The sequence below is a fragment of the Camelus bactrianus genome, chromosome 7, assembly GCF_048773025.1.
Source record: "Camelus bactrianus isolate YW-2024 breed Bactrian camel chromosome 7, ASM4877302v1, whole genome shotgun sequence".
In the NCBI taxonomy this organism is placed as follows: Eukaryota; Metazoa; Chordata; class Mammalia; order Artiodactyla; family Camelidae; genus Camelus; species Camelus bactrianus.
This window is the reverse complement of record NC_133545.1, coordinates 33102754-33119821: the sequence shown is the minus strand read 5'-3', so window position 1 is coordinate 33119821 and position 17068 is coordinate 33102754. Positions and strand designations below refer to the sequence as shown.

Genomic DNA, 17068 nt, shown 5'->3' with positions numbered 1-17068 from the left:
AACAACAACAACAACAACAAAAAAAAACACTCAGCAAGCAAACAGCTAAAGGTTTGTGTGTGTGTGTTGTTAACAGAGTCAGGTCCACTTTCAGCTCTGCTCTCTAACACCCGGCATCCTCACTAAGGCTGGTTGTGCAGTAACTTTGTTTAACAAATGAAGATGCTGGGGATTGGCATGAACTATTTCTTGCTTAACACATTGTAAATATTCACATTCTGCCTCATATTCAACCACCACAGAGTATGTGTGCTCCACTGGTCTGTCATCTCTAAGGAAATAAATGAACATTTACTGTGTGCTTACCAGGTACGAAGCACTATTTCGAGTTATCACATTTTATGTTTTAATCCCCTCAACAACCCTGTGAGATATTTTTATCTATACTTCTCAACAGATGAAAATGTTAAAATTCAATTACATGTCAACAAAACAGCTCCCTAGAGAAATGACTTGGGCACACTTTTGGTGTCAAGGATCAGAGGACTCTAGCCAAGGGAGGGACAGTTTTCTTCCACCTGAGCAGGAAGAATCTGGGCTCTGGCTTGTCCTTGAACCTACAGGACGACTCTCAGCCCCATGTGCCCAGAAGTCTCTTCAAAGCAACATCTAACTGCACTCAAGTGAAAAACACTTTCTCCAAAGGCTATGGCAGTGTGAAACAGCTAAAGATGACCCAGCCTCAAAGAGACTGTGATTTGCATTAAACTTCCCTTCCTTTTCTTTTTTTAACCTACCCAACAGGCAGCAATAGATCAGAAAACCATAATCACAATTCCAATTTTGAAACTGCACTGTCCTCCTTCCCCAAGACGACGGAATAAAAAGCACAGACAGCAGGCTCTGGGTACCAGTAAATTACACCTCTGCACACTTCAGGATGTCAAAGAGGTGTTGCTCTCAGCAGGCATTTGGGGAGAAGTGGGAACAGAATACTGAAATTCCTACCAGCCTAGAAAGTCAAGGTGTCCTGAGGAATCAAACCCCAGTTTAACAACAAAGGATTTATCATTTCTATCTTTCCCATATTGATGTTATTATAGAATATTTGAACACATGTGGAGATAATTATATCAGAAGGCAGAAAATAATGTAACCCAAACACAGCGAAGGTGTGTAGCTGAATTCTTAATAGGAAGATAGTTACACTGTTACTTGAAAGGATATAAGTGGGTACACTGTTATCCAGGAATTGCTTAACGGTCACCTGATCACAAATAAACATTAAGCGGTTCCTTTTGCATGTGCTCTCTTCTCTCAATGCCCCTTCCATCTCCTACGCCCCACAAATCACTGTTCTTTAATAACAGTGTAATTAATTCTCTCTGGGCAACTAATTTTTTTAAAGTATCATTTAAGTTGGTCTGCAAACCATCATTAATATCCTGTTCTCAAAAATAACCTACGACTTAATATGCAGATTAAATGAAAAGTCATCACATGTTTCAAAACGGGAAAAAAATTCTATGAATGTTACTGCTTTGAAGTCTAGCGATGACTACGCCCCTGACAGATTCATGTGGGCCAACAATTCTAAGAAGTAGGAATGTTCTGTTTTAAAACATTCCTGCAGTAGAGCTGGTAGTCAGCAAAGATGTTGTTTCTTTTAAATGTGAAATGCTGTATAAGCAAAACCACCTTTCTGTAAGGAAACTCTTATTACTATAATATATCACCTCAAAGACCAGTGCAAAAAATCCAGTGATTTTAACTCTTTATTTTTTATTTGTGACAAGGGGGAATTAGGTTTATTTATTTATTTTAATGGAGATACCAGGGATAGAACCCAGGACCTTGTGCATGCTAAGCACACACTCTACCACTGAGCTATATCCTCCCCCCACCCAGTGTCTTAATTTTTTAAAGAACAGAATGCCCTATACCCATCTAATATGAAGTTAGCTTTATAAAACTTGCCTTTAAATTTTTTTCTATTGAAAATTTAGATTAAAAAGTTGATCCATCAGGATTTTTGGTCCGTATAAAAAAATTAATAGCTCTCTGAAATATAGGAAAAATAAAAGAAAAAAACTGTCTAAAATGGTCATTTTTGAAATTTAAAAACTGTAAATTTAGTTTCTGTCTTAGAAAAGGATATTGAGCCTAGACATTATAAGACCATCTGACTTACCCAAAGCAGGCAGAAAACATGGAAATATCAACAACTGATTAGAAAATATTTATGTTAAAATATACAACAACAGGATCTTTCAAAAGCACATTCATATCAACTCTCAAGAAGTATTATAATTTATTTAATCCCACTAAAATAATACACTTCTTTCTTTAAAAACATTGGTCTGTCAGAGGTTAAATTAACACCCACCACAAGGGAAAAATGAAGTAATATCAGGTCAGGGTTCAGGGATGAGACATAGTGGATTTTCTCTTGTGACACAGTGACAAGCTATACAGATGAAATGGGACTATGAGAAACAGAGCTGCATTTCAGCAAGACCCAGTCCCTCCAAAATGATAGCCTTATGAAATACAAATCATTTTAAATCAAAATTTCTTCCAAAGATTTTGAGTTTACACCAGGGGAATCTCCAGGCTCTATCAGTATTGCAACTTAGAAAATAACCCCTGGTAAATTACACCAGCTTAGTTGTAATTATCTTGAAAGACAGAAACATGACAACTGCTTATTAAAATAAAGTGTATAGGCAGGGATAAAAAATACATTGTAGTTAATAGAAAATGACAGGGTCAGCAACAAAAAAAGATCTGAAATTAAAAACTGACCAACCCTTAAGAGTAGATTTCAATGGTTAAAATAGGGGCTTTATTGTTAACTTTGGCACAGCAAAAAAATAATCCACAATACTAAAAAAAAAAAAAAAAAAAATCCTATTTTTCTAGCCATTAATCAGCCTTTCAAAAGTAGAAAGCTGAATTTAGGCTTCTTTATTTTATATAGCACATAGACAAGCTGGAGTCAAAGAAAGGCAATATGAGTTGAGAGGGAAATGTTGAATTATGGAGGAATGTATAAAGACTTTCAGTTGCTAAAAGAAAATAAAAGGCTTAAGAAGAAAGAAATGGGGGAGGGGGAGGGATTTCAATTACCATAAGAAATATTTAGATTTACTTGAAAATCAAAGGAGAAATGGTGAACAGGACACAAAAAGGAGTTAAACTCCAAAATTTTAATCTCTTAAGAGACAGAACGTGTAACTAAGCGGCCCATTACACTTCTTGAAGTTATTTAGCTCCATGAATCCTATGGATAGAGAATTCAGTTAACATTTCACTCTTCTTTCTCCTATTGTGACAGTGATAATTCCATCAAAAAATGGCTTCATTCTTTCCCAAACATGCATGCTACTTTGAAATATTTTTATAAAGTTCACTGCTGTAGAGACAGACAAGAATAAAAGTAAGAAATTTTAAGAAACCATATAACATTTTGCCAAATTCCCTTAAGACTAAATCAGCAAGTCCCATGAGTTTAGGTGTGTCTGGAACTGAAAAAGCATGAATATAATTAAGTCTTTCTGAAGCAAGTTTTACAATTACAATGTGGCTCTAGAAGTTGAGATCAGGTCTCACTCATCCCTCTGTCACAACACAAAGCATTACACACAGTTGGTGCTCAATAAATGCTTATTCAGCCAAAATGAATTCTAATGCCTTTGAATTCCATGCAGAAGCCAAAGCAACGTTAAATGTCAGTGAAGTCCTACAGAATGCGTGAGATTTGGTGCAGGCCAAACCCAAAGACCAAGATATAGCTGACTGCTAAAGATCTCAGTGAGAAGATGAGGAAAGGCACATGCCAAGCCAGCATGGAGATGGGGAACTGGGCATCCCAGCAATGGACCATAGGGCACACCACTGGGAAATGCAGGAACAGAAAGTCAACTGGTGTTGCAACAGAAGTGTAAATAGTCTGTGTAAGAGAGGCACAGCGGCAGGGGCCCAGGGGTTCAGGGGCAAGATTCAGTCACTGGATGAGTCTGTCTATGGAAAGCAGGGCACCAATACAGAACAAATGGCATGCCTATCAGGTAGAACACACCAAGGCAGGGCACAGGAATGGAACACAGGACCTCATAACCACAACTAGAGCCAACACTCATCCAAAGGGAAATAGGGAAGAAGCTTAGTCAACAGAACCCAAGCAACTAATCAGAAAAATACAGATGGTGAAAGAGAATCAGTACTAAGTCATCAAGCCATCCAAATGAGGATTCTTAAAGATTTTTTGGCTAGGAAAAGGATCAATTTCAGATCTCAGGGAAGTTCTGAACATACTGAAAGGTTTAAACAGCTCTAGGTAAAGGGATGAGGATTCAGGTGGTTCCATCAGCCTTTTGTAGACTAGACACGTTCTGAACTTCTGCTATTCTGATCAGTATTATTTATGGTGATCACACAGGTGAACATATGAATAGAACTCTCAAAAAGTTCTGAGACTATAAATTGAAAGCCAGTGGATACCACCTAAGCTGAAAACAGCTTATTAATGGCTTTATCATCATTAAGCCGAGATGCAGGAGGAGATGTTAAATGTCAGAATGCCAGACTAACTCCCCATTCTAACAGCAATTAGGACAGCAGAAGTTTGCCCATAGGAAGCTGAACATTTGGGGCGGAACTCAAGATTCCACTGTGTATTTCAGCATGGAAATTTTGTTATATAACCAGCAGTTTATTACATACAATTAGTATGCTCTTTTGCAAAATGCTTTCCTTCTCTTCCATCTGTGTCTCAAATGTTTCCATCCAGCAAAATTATTAGAAACTGCTTAAATATGAGCAAATGCCAAAATTAAAAGTGCTAAAAAAAAATACAAAGATAATCCATGTTCCTCTACTCAAATTCTCTCAAAAATAAACTATTTACCACTAGAGGAAATTGTATCTTTTATTCTATGAATTACATATATATACATATATATATATATATATAATTTAATTATATATGTAATTTCCTTTAGCAGTGAATAGTTTAATATATCACACAACTTGAAATAAGGTAACTATTAACCCAAATTAACATATACTGAACTTTAAATAATCCAAGAAATACTTTCACAACACCTAAAAAGAAAAAGTGCAGGAGCAATTTAAATTCCTAAAACTTATGATCACCATTTATAGTCTAGAAAGGCAAATAAGTAATAGTCCAGAGAAATATGAGCAGACACTACCCCTGATAACCATGTCTAGAGTAGGATCCTACACACACACACGCCTCTCTTTCATAATAGCCCCTTATTCTCCTTAACAGGAAAAAGCAGTCTATTGTATTCCTTAACACAATTGATAATTATGTATCTACTTGTTTGTTTACTCATTCAATGCTTGTCTCTCCAGTACTTCACTGTAAGTTCCATGAGGTCACGGAAGGTGACAGTTCTGTTCACCACCAAGCAACTATCCTAACACATGGCAGGCATTCATTAAAATTGATAGATTGATTGACTGAATTCATGAATAAACACTATTTTCTTTTAGGTTCACAGACCTTATACAGACAGATCAGAAAAACTTGCCTTTCAAACCAACCAAGTACGAAGCTGGCCCAGAAACCTCGTAATACGTATGTGCAAGGAAGGAAAAGTAACAGATGCAAATAAATAGACAACCGGCCGGGTGGACACAACAGCAGGTAAAACAACCCCTCACTCACATCTATGAACATATTTGCTGGTGTTTGAGTCCACTGATATATTATTACTGACATAATTGTAGGTAAGATGTAAAAATTAAAAATCAATGAAAAAATAATGAACAGGTTTTGTTTTTTCTATGGATTTCTTGTACAAATTAAACACTGATAAATATTTGCAAAGCAAGGACTCAAATAGTCTTCTATCCTCTTAATTCTAGACTCTAATTTTATAATCACATCTTTATTTTTAGACTCCATGGAATAGTACAACAAAAATAAATTCTGGCACTGAAAATGAGCTGTGCTTCAAACCTACATATGCCAACTATGATACTTCCTTCCAACTGTGAATAAAGAATATTATATTATGCATGAAGCATTTCATGTAATGTTTTGATATTGCTACAACTATGTAAAGCACTTGTTAAAATCGTGAGGGTCTCCTAGGAACTGAATCCGGGTGTCTGTTACAGAAGGATATGGTAGGGGGAACAAGCAGAGTGAGATTTCCCCTTTCGACATCACTTCTAAAGAGAATTATTGCAGTCAGTAATCCACCAAAAAAATACCATCTACTAAGAATTAACAAGCAATTTTATCACAGGCAGACAGTGCCTAGATATAAATTCAGCTCCATTATCCCAGTGTAAGGTCACGCTGATTTACTACATTATTTCACATGCTAGTTAAGAAACTCATCTGTAATACACACCTCAAAGGATCTTTTGAATCAAGACGATGGTGACCCTGCCTATGTCATAGCTCTGGTCCCCAGAGGGGTGAAATATGTGCTATGAAGAAGAAAGGCTTGATTTTTACATGCGGTTGCTTAGCATCAAGTACTTCTATGTCAAAAGACGAATGGTACCAATAAAATAGCTTATTACAAAGGCTACCAATCAGCCCTTGAAAAGTCATGACCCAGCGCCGACTACCCGAAGCAGTTCTCTCAGCTGAATCTGATATTTATTGTTGTTATGATTCTTCACACAATGAAATCCCTCAGAAACCCTCTCCCTTGATATTTTTAACTCGAATACTTCACTTTTCAACCGTAACTTCTGTGCCTTTCCCATACTGGCAAGTACACTCATTTTTTCTTTTGCCTTCAAATAGATCTGTAATTCATTCCTGAACCTTCTACATTTTCTGCTCACTAATTTTTCCTAAAGTCTTTTTTACGCAGGACTTATCCTTCACCTTCCCTTAAATGCTGATGCTCTGAGGTCTTCCCTAAGATTCATGTGCACCTGCTCTTCCCCCACCAGGGTGGATCTGTCTTTCTCCTCCCAGCCTCCTCAGCAGTTCTTGCGATACTTCCTGACTTTACAAGCACTTCACTCTGTGACTGTTTATGTTATCTGCCTCCCACTGCCAGGGTGAGGTTTTTGCGGACAGGACATATACTCAAGCACATCACCTAATTAATAGCAGGTCTCAGTAAATGTAAGATTAATGAGCAAGGCTCTGAGAAACTGATAAGTGGGTGAGGAAGACAGAGAAAGCTAGAAACGTGGTGAGTTCTGAAAGTAGGCACAACACAATGGTTAAGAAGAAAAACTCCAGAACCCACTGCCAGGGTTCAAATCCCAGCCCTGCCATTTTCTAGTCCTTAGGTAAGGTACCTATCTTCTGAATATCATGAGGAATGACTGAGTTAATACATGTCAAACATGTAGAAAAGTGCCTTTAAGCATTCTAAACACTCTGAGAGCTGGAAATTAACATTTACACAATGGATTAGGCTCTTTAAGAATCTCAGTTACCCTGTACTAATAAAACCTTTTAAGTTATTAACAAAATAACAGGTTCAATTTTTGTTTTAAGAGCTTTCTTATTGAAAGGAAGCAAACCCACAGATGTCTAGACTTCTGCCTCTGATAACGCTGACTTGTGCACATGCCTGAGTTCACCTGTGACAACAAAGAAGTCACTTAAAACAACTATAAAATGAACTCAAGTTACATGAAACAGTTCCTTTTTTTTTTAAAGTTTATGAATTATACCCATTTTCCCCATAGTATTACAGGAAAATAGCACATGATTAGTGTTTTCAATTCTCAGATCACAATCCCCAAACTTTGGAAGCAAATGGAAAGTAAGAACAAGGTAGAATTTTTCTAACTAGACTGTAGGTGCAAAAGTACTGAAAAATGAATGGGAACTTGAGTCCAGAGAAGTCATAACTACAAATTCAGACCATCTCCTTCCTCCCTTTCTAGTCCCAGCCCCAGGCCCCCGAGAACCAGTGGGAAAGCCCAAAGGGCCATCTCTTGGCCTGGGCAGGACATCTATTTACTCAGGGGAATCAGAGCTGCAGAATATTTGGTCGTGGCCCTTAAAACCAAGGGTTCAGTCTCAGGGTAGGGTAGATTGGTGAAAGATGGTCTATTTATAGGATTTAAAAAAAAAAAAGATCGATTCATGAGTGCTCTTGCCCTAAGGACAGCCTAAAACAACCATTCTCTGTTTCTGAGACCAGGGACTCAGTCCTGATCATCCCTTCAGGACATGACCCATGGTCAACTTCTCAAGGAGGGACCCACCCTACCAGCCTGAGCTCTATGACAGGACAAGGAGAGACAGTCCTAGCCCCTGCACCCCACTGGCAACCCTCTTCTCCCAGTGCTTCAGGGCCAGTGCTGCAGGGCAAGCTCTTTAGAAAGACTCAGTATGAATTCTCTCCTGTGATTGTGGTCATTAGAGAACATGGGTTAGGTAGGTTAATACCCTCTCAGTCTTACAGTGGTACTTTCACGACAGGTGCATTATTGCTACTGTGTATTCTGGAATATGAATCATAACACACAGCAATTATTACTGAATTACTTTTAAGTACGTCACTGAAACAGAATGCCTCATTAACCAGCCTTGCTCTCTCCATTAGCAAACTAATCATTAGTGTAGGGCCCTCTAAGAGGAAGAGGGGGGAAAGCTCCCAACTCAGAACCTTTACACTTCTCTGCACATAATTGTAGGCCACAGCTTGTGAAACTTGGCTCTCTGATTGCCAGGGAAGTGCCAAAACTCAAAATTAACCTTGGCCACTACCAAACTCAGAGAATCAGTCATCAGAAAAAGTCTGCTTTCCCCCCTCCTATCTTGGACAGCATAATTTAGAATGGACAAGTCTAAAGTACCACTTTTTAGGAGAAAAAAATCCAAATGACCTCCTGTATTCTAAATTTGTGCTAAGGAATAAAGAATATAAAAAGTAGGAGGCAGAGGTTTCAAAATGCTTATAATCGGAGGCGGGGGAGCAGAATATACTAAAAAGTAAGTTCGGAAAAATACAGGATAGTATATAATTAACCCAATGCCAAATGGTGTGATATCAATAATAGGCAGTAAATAGGCTCAAACTGGGGTGAGATCAGTAAAGCTGGGGATGACAGGTTCAAGAGTAACTATCATACCATATGAGATCGCTCACATGTGGAATCTAAAAAAAAAAAAAAAAAACACAAACAAAGCATAAATACAAAACAGAAATAGACTCATAGACATAGAATACAAACTTGTGATTGCCAAGGGGGCAGAAGGTGAGAAGGGATAGACTGGGATTTCAAAATTGTAGTATAGATAAACAAGATTATACTGTATAGCACAGGGAAATATATACAAGATCTTATGGTAGCTCATGGAGAAAAAAATGTGACAATGAATATATATATGTTCATGTATAACTGAAAAATTGTGCTCTACACTGGAATTTGATACAACATTGTAAAATGATTATAAATCAATAAAAAATGTTAAAAAAAAAAAAAGAGTAACTATCATGACTCAAGAAAGGGATTGGAGCATCATTTCAGATTACCATCTATAGAGTATTAGCTTGGTAATCTCCCAGATCATTAAAAAATAGGAAAAGACTGGTCACTGTCAGAAACATGTCACAGACCATACTGATGACATTATTCTGCGCTTGTGATCAAGGAGAAAAACTCCTAGTCCCTGTCACCTTGGAAGGTGATCTGAAATATGCTTAAATTAACTTATAGATGACAGATTCTGGTTTGTTTTTTTTTTTAACTTATTTTCTAGTTTTTATATATTTTCAACCTCTCTCTAAAGTTATGGAAAATTATAATAAAGAACATAACAATAACCTTACAGAAGGAAACAAATTCAAAACTCAATGTGAAAATCTAGAACTCTTCTAAAATAAAATGTGTCTTTTTTTTTTTTTTTTTAAAGCCTTCAGCAGTGAAGAAAGCATAACATTCAGACTCAGTTCTGGGAGGCGGCAATGGAATCTAATGGGACCTGGTACCTCGAGGCAAGAACAGACACAAGTCTTCAGGTACACTAAATACCCCTTTCTTTTCGGCAAGTTTCTGATCAAAGCCGCTTGTCAGAAAGGTTGAGGGTGCATTCTAATCTACACCCAGAGACTGATATTCCAAACTGCTGACGAGGACAATTTCAAACACATGGAAGATCAGACTAGCAGACAGCAAGGCAGGATCTTGTAAATCAAGTTGAGAAATTTAACCAGACCTCTCCAAACAAAGCAGCCACACAGAGGTGGGACGCTGAGGAGGCTGTGGGCTAAACAAGACACTTACTTGGGGAACAGCAAAGATTCTCCTCAGACATGTCAACGTCTGACGGTACATCCAGGAATCCACATAGTGGAGAATGGAAGAAAGGCTTTGAACCTTACGGGTTTTCAAAATTGGAATAATCACTTTCTTAACCTAACCAATGATAACTTCAAAATTATTCCCAAGAAACATCTAATTCTGAGTAGCATGGCTTGCTGATGAGGCCTTTGATGTCACTAGCCCCAGAGAGCTGAGTGAATTGGCTTATTACACCCAAGAGTTATTTAACATTTGCCAATCGGATGCAGAGAATGACTGCCACAGGCAGAAAGATTCGTGTGCAGGTTTACAAGGTAGAAGGATTAAGTTCTGACTTGGCTTCTATTTTCTCCTTGAGTTCGTAAGACTGAAAGAGGGTATGTGTGCAAAAGAACAATGAGCATTACTTAAGTCTGAAGGAAAAAGGAAGAAAGTTACGTATTATTCTGGCAATATTTTGTTTTATAAACTACTTGGCAGCATTTGGCTAAATCCAGCAAGAAATTTTAAGTACCATGTTTTGGCCATAGATCATTTCCATGAAAGCATCATAACTCCACTAAATTTTTGAAGAGATGATTTAATTAAAATTAAATTGAACAGATATTTATTAACTACTTATTATGTAAGAGGCATTATACTAAAATCCGATAAGCCCATGTGTATCAGGACCTACCTTCAAATACCTCACAATCTAATGAAGGAAAGGAAAGAGAAGATACACAATGTATACAAAAAGCCACAGTTTTAGATTGAACTGTGTTCCCCCAAAATTCATCTGTTCAAGTCCCAACCCCCAGGACCTTCAAATATAACTACATTTGGAGACGGGGCCTTCAGAGAGATAATTAAAGTTAAATGAGGTCATATGGGTGGGCCCTTACCCAATCTGACTAGTGTCCCTTCTAAGAAGAGGAAGCGACACCAGGATACAAGGGAGGTGCATGCACAGAAAAGAGACCAGATGAGGACACAAAGGGACCTCTGCAAGTCAAAGAGACAGGCCTTGGGAGAAACCTACCCTGCTGACACCTTGATCTTGGACTTTCAGCCTCCAGGACTGTGAGAAATGAAATTTCTGTAGTTTAAGTCACCCAGTTTGTGGTATTTTGTTAGGGTCACCCTAGCAGACTAATAATAAAGCCACTATCCCGGGGAAGTAATGATGCATAGCACAAAAGGGAAAGTAAGGGAAGAGGGAATAGCTCAGTGGTAGAGTGCATGCCTAGAATGCACGAGGTCCTGGGTTCAATCCCCAGTCTCTCCACTAAATGAATAAATAAACCCAATCACCTCTTGAATCAGGAGACATTTCATGGAGGAAGCTCGTGGGATGGATGAGTGAAATTCTGAACATGAAGGTGCGGGAAGAATGGGGAGAAAAATCATTCCAGGAATGAGCCAAGATCCCAGGGCAGGAAAGGGTAGGACATTTGGTCAGTAACCAGTTGTCCAGTTTGGTGACATTCTGATTTCCTGTGGGCAGGGAAATGAGATTCTATTAAAATCATACAGCAAAGGGCTTTGAATGTCAGTGTCAGGGATTTATCCTGAATTTGGTAGAAGCAGGGCAGCACATAAAAGAGAAATAAACTATCAATTACATGGTCTTCAAGTGCAACAGGAGTGATTATTTCTTATTTCTGAATGTGGAGAAGAATCTTACATAGGGCAATGAAATTAATAAAATTTGTGTTTTTCTTTCTGAAAAACATACACACATGAAAGTTCTAAGTATGAATTTATTCTAAGAGTCTAAGATTAGCGTAATATAAACATTTCTGGGATACATTCCTAGATAGACTGTGGTATTATTTCACTGCAAGCTCATCTGAATTCTGAAGAGCTTGCAAAAATAAATGCCACTATCTAAAAAAAGGATACTAACCTGAATTCTAAATTCATATTCATTACATAGTCTGTTAGGTGTCACACACAACACTGGAGTGATACACATCCTTCTAGGAAACAGAAAAGTGACTGAACTAAACAAATCCCTCATTAGAAGCGCGCTAGGCTTCTAAGTTTGATAGCACAAGTAAAGGAGGTACACTTCTTCTGAACTAAAATTTCCACCTCAATAAATAAATGAGAAGGTGTAATATTTTACACCATTAGCTACACTGTTTGTTGTTAGACCACTGAGGATACCTTAGATCACTTTTCTGGCATCAAGACATTTATTTATACTCCCTTAATTTGCAGACCCCAGTGAAACTTAGATAATTAAAAGGGTATTTCAAACTTAGGTCATTAGAAGAACATTGGCCAAACCCAGTAAGTTTCCACTGATATCAAAACAAACTAAAAACCCACTTCAGCAGCTGACCTTTCATTATATCCTTTCTATTTATTGCAGACAAACATCAACATATCCATATTATTGCATTTCAATACCAGCAGAAACCCAACAATTACTAAAGAAACCATGAAAATGGATGCTGTAATCCTCCTTCTTAGGGATATAATCTAGGAGAATGTAGGGAATTTTAATCAGCAGTAAATAAAGCCAGACTCCTTATTTCTCAACACTGCTAGGTACCAGGGATGCAGACCAATCACTTCCAGTACCTGGCCCAGTTTGATTTACTGGGAGAGGAGAAAAGGAGAGGGGGAAAAATGCCCCAATCATAACCCCTCTTCAAAAGATTGATGTGAGAAGAAAGTGCTTTGCCTCTCTTCAAGGATTTCTCTCAGAAAGAGAAGTTTCAGAAATAGACCCACAGACAGAGAAGACAAACTTATGGTAACCAAAGGGGAAAGCGAGGGGCTAGGAAGGGTAAATTAGGAGTTTGGGATTAACAGATACAAAATGGAGGTGGGGTAGAGGCTATACCTCAATGGTAGAGCGCATGCTTAGTTGGCATGCACAAGGTCCTGGGTTCGATCCCTGGCGCCTGCATTAAAAAAAATAAAACAAAAAACAAAAAACAAAATAGATATGCCAACTGTGTAGCACAGGGAACTATGTTCAATATCTTGTAATAACCTGTAATGGAAAAAATCTGAAAGAGAAAGGAAATATACGTATGTATAACTGAACCACTTTGCTATACACATGAAACTAACGCAACATTGTAAATCAAGTATACTCCAATTAAAAAAGAAAAAAGAAAAAGAAAGAGAAGTTTCCTTCATCTAGGAAAAAGAGACTAACTCCCTGCCCACATGGTGACATTCCAGGAGTGTGGCTGAGGTATCCCAAGAGCAGCAAATGGGCAGGAGAAGTGCCCACGGGCACCATAGCCCTGGCTCCCAACAGCCCTCTTCCTAGTTTCTGCTGCCATTTCCCCAAGAAAAACAAACAAACAAACAAAAATAACAACAAACAAGGACAACAAAAACCCAGGAGGAACAGCAGGGAACCCTTCCTCAACTGCCAAACAGACAAGATGAATGATCTCTGCTGACAAGGTCTCCCCGCTCCAGTCAGAATTACAGAGGAAGCAGCACTGAGGGGTCGCCCACTGGCCAACTCCTCCACAGCCGCAAATGAGACCCAGAGAAGGAAAAAAACATGTGGTAAGCCTAAGATAGAAAAAGCAAGACTGTTTTTTGGAAGAAAATGCTACACAAAGTCAGGTAATCCAACTCTCACATAAATGCAACCAACTTTCCTGATAGAAACTCCTGGGCCACCTGCTCTCTCGAGGTAAAACTACTGAACTAAAAATAAAAATGTATTGATTTTCACGGATATTGTGTCTCAGCAGAAAGGGAAGGTCCTCAGGTTGTAAGAAAGTTTGGAGGGAGGCTGGTTACTGAACAAAAGCTACATATTTGAGAGCGACCAGGGTGCATTTCTATATATAGCACTACTTTTCTGTTAAGCTGCAGTAAAAATCATCTTTGAACGCAGCATTGTATCCAAAAGCAAAGTCATTTGTGGACGGCCTCCCAGAGAAGCCAGAGGACTGCCAAACATGAATATGAGCCTCCAAATCTCCTGATACTGTTTTTTTTTTCTTTAAAATGTAATATATTAGCAGATATTTTTCAAATAAAGGTAAAAAAGCAACTTAAATACTAGAAATCATGTTTTAAAACACTGTTAACATTTGCAGAACTCCACTGTGATTAGAATACAATTTCAAGGCAATGAGAATTTCATACAAATACGTGCAGTGACATGCATCTATCCACTCACACAGCTCACTCTGTGGCTTGAGTCCAGGGTGATATAGGTCTCCTAGCCACCCAGCCATCAGAGCCTTAGGTTTCAATGTCAAGAAACTAAATCAAGAGGATAGGAAACATTTATGTGTTATTACCCCTGCATCAGGGTCCCGACACTGGGCCTGTCCAGGGAAGAGCCACACGGCAAACAGATCTCCAGGCCACCTTCATCAGCAGATGACGCAGGGTCAAGGCCAAATCTAACAAGCATCATGCACAGTGGGGGTCATCCAGGAATCTCTCAGCCAAGAAGAGGATGGCCCTGTCTTCAGAGGCAACCTTGTGCCTGCTTGTGGTGAGTTGCTGACTGCAGCCTTTCAGATCAGGCGCTCCCCACTCCCATCCTTCAGACACTCTTACTGGAGACCCAGGGTCCACTGCTCAGAGCAATCAGATGGGTATGCAGCTGGAGGTGAGGGTAGCTCACAGACTGCAGGAGGAGCCTGTCCCATAGGGTCTGTGCAACTCACCTCCCACCATGAAACATGCAGCTGCATCTGTCTGCATCTTCCCCATTCAGAATGCACCTCAGCAAGTAGTTCCATCTATGAGCCATCTATTCCTCTCCTTCAAGACCCCCCTCCCTGCCACTCTCAGGACTTCCACCCTCAGGTCTTCACTGAGCAAAGTGAGGGAGGTATAGGTGACCCACATGAGAAAAGGGGTGGAGTCATTTCTGAAAATCGCCCACAGCAGGTGACAGCACCTGGGTACAGAACCTTGGGCCCTTTAAGCTCTTCCCATCTGGCCACCTGGTCCTGCCCCAATAGCTGGTTCCTCAGAGCATTCGTTGGACCAGATGACACTAAGCAGGGGATGCAAGCACATGGGGAAGATGGAGCCATCTCGAGGGTCCCAGTCTGGCTAGGTTTGTTTTGAGGTATGAGCAGTGGTCACAAAAACACTACCTTAGGTGGGGTGGGGATAAGGGACTGCCTTAGTTCCAGTTATTTCCATCTGCTTGCCCTTAGGACATAGGTAAGTGTCCTGGTCTCTGTGGTGTCTATATCAGGCTGAGAAAAACACTTTAATTTTACAAACTGGTGAAAATCACCAGTTTATATGTATATCAGTTACCATACACAGTATTTCTGCCCACATGGGGCAATTTTCCTAGTCATTTGTTCTCTCTTTAATTCCAGCCAATAATTTCTGTTTTATATATCTAGACATCTTTTGCAATTTTTCACTAAAACTTTTTAATGTTTATGAAGTTTTTTATTCAGAAAACTGATCACTCCATGACACTTCAGTTACCATCCTGAGCTTCTGCTCTCAGAACTCGTGTGACAGGACCCTGGCCTGGTTCCTGGTTCCACGTAAAAGGGTCAGGGCTGAAGCTCCCATTCTGGACAGAGTATGACCTGCCTGTCTAACCTCAGATCACTAGATATTTTAATTATGTACAGGCTTCTTCTTTCATAAAGAAGAGAGATAAACAGTCTACATAATACTCCAAATATTCTCCAAGGGCCTTCGCGTTTCTTCTTGGCCCCAACCTGGAAGAAGACTTTTTCCACATTCATCACGAAGATTCCTCTGAGTAAACTGTGAGTGAGTGGATTTTACCAAAGATTTCACAGAGAGAAGTGCCAGAGTGTTTACACCCACACAATCACATGGAGCCCTGGAGGCACAGCTCTTCTCAAATCTTTCTTATCAGCCTCCAGCCGGCAGTCCTCACTCCCTTCGCCTTTACCTGAGAGATCTTTGAATCCCATTGGCTTTCATCTCCCCTTAGGGACAGTTTCAGGTACCTCTCAATCCCTCCCACTTTCCTACACAGAAAAATTTAGTTCTATCCCAGTTTCTACCTCTTGTTTTATACTCCTCACCTGGCACCTAACGGTGTCTTCAAGGACGTGATGGGCTGTCATTGTGAGAGAGCTGACTCTCTGCTCAGCAAACCACAGATTTTCCACAATTAGGACCCTGAGAAGGCAGTGGTGGATTACCAATAGAAAAATTAAAAATTACACTACTGAATATTCAGTAAAAACAAGCTTGCCAATTAAAAAAAAAAAAAAGCAACAAATTAGGTCAGAGGCTATGGTGAAAGAAGCCATTACTAGGGAATTCCTAAGGCAAAGTGGGCCGTTGGCCAGTTCTAGCAATTTAAAAACCAAAGTGATCTGTTCCTGAGGTCTCAAATACAAAGACCAGTATCTGAGACTTGGAAGAAAAGTCTCAAGTGAGCAGAAGTCATAGAAGAACTGGGTTCCTGGTGAAAACAGGTGGGCTGAGAGGGCAGCGATGCAAAACCCAGGGATTCTGACAATGAGGTTAGGAGCCCAAAGTGAGCTAATTTGGGGCACCACAAAATAATTAAAATAGAGAGCAAAAAGAAAATTATGATGATTAAGGTACGTAAGAAAAGGAAAAGAGTCTTTGAAAACTGATTTTTCAGTATCTAATTCCATAGTCTTCCCCAAACAGAAAAGCTTCAGTAAGCTTAGCTTCTTTTCAAAAGATCTGCAGAAGGTTTAAGAGAATCTCATACCAGGACCTAGCCAAAAACAAAACATCATTTCCTTTACCCTCCCCACTACCCCAGAGAGCTCCCTCCCCACCCATCCCGGTTGACCTCCATGTTTCATTACAAGGACTACTGCGTCCTAAGTCCATCAGGTCAAAACATCTGTGTGGTTTTTGGCTTTTTAACTAACCTTCTTCTAAGCAGGGG

At 39.3% G+C, this 17068-nt stretch overlaps 1 protein-coding gene and 1 non-coding gene across 2 annotated transcripts in view; one reads left to right on the top strand and one right to left on the bottom strand.

Moving 5' to 3' along the window:
- The window catches only part of DOCK4 (dedicator of cytokinesis 4), a 405568-nt gene that overhangs the window by 307629 nt on the left and 80871 nt on the right, over positions 1-17068 (bottom strand). The window lies entirely within an intron of this gene.
- On the top strand, positions 11404-11476 carry TRNAS-AGA (transfer RNA serine (anticodon AGA)). The gene has a single exon. It is a non-coding gene; the product is annotated as a tRNA-Ser (tRNA).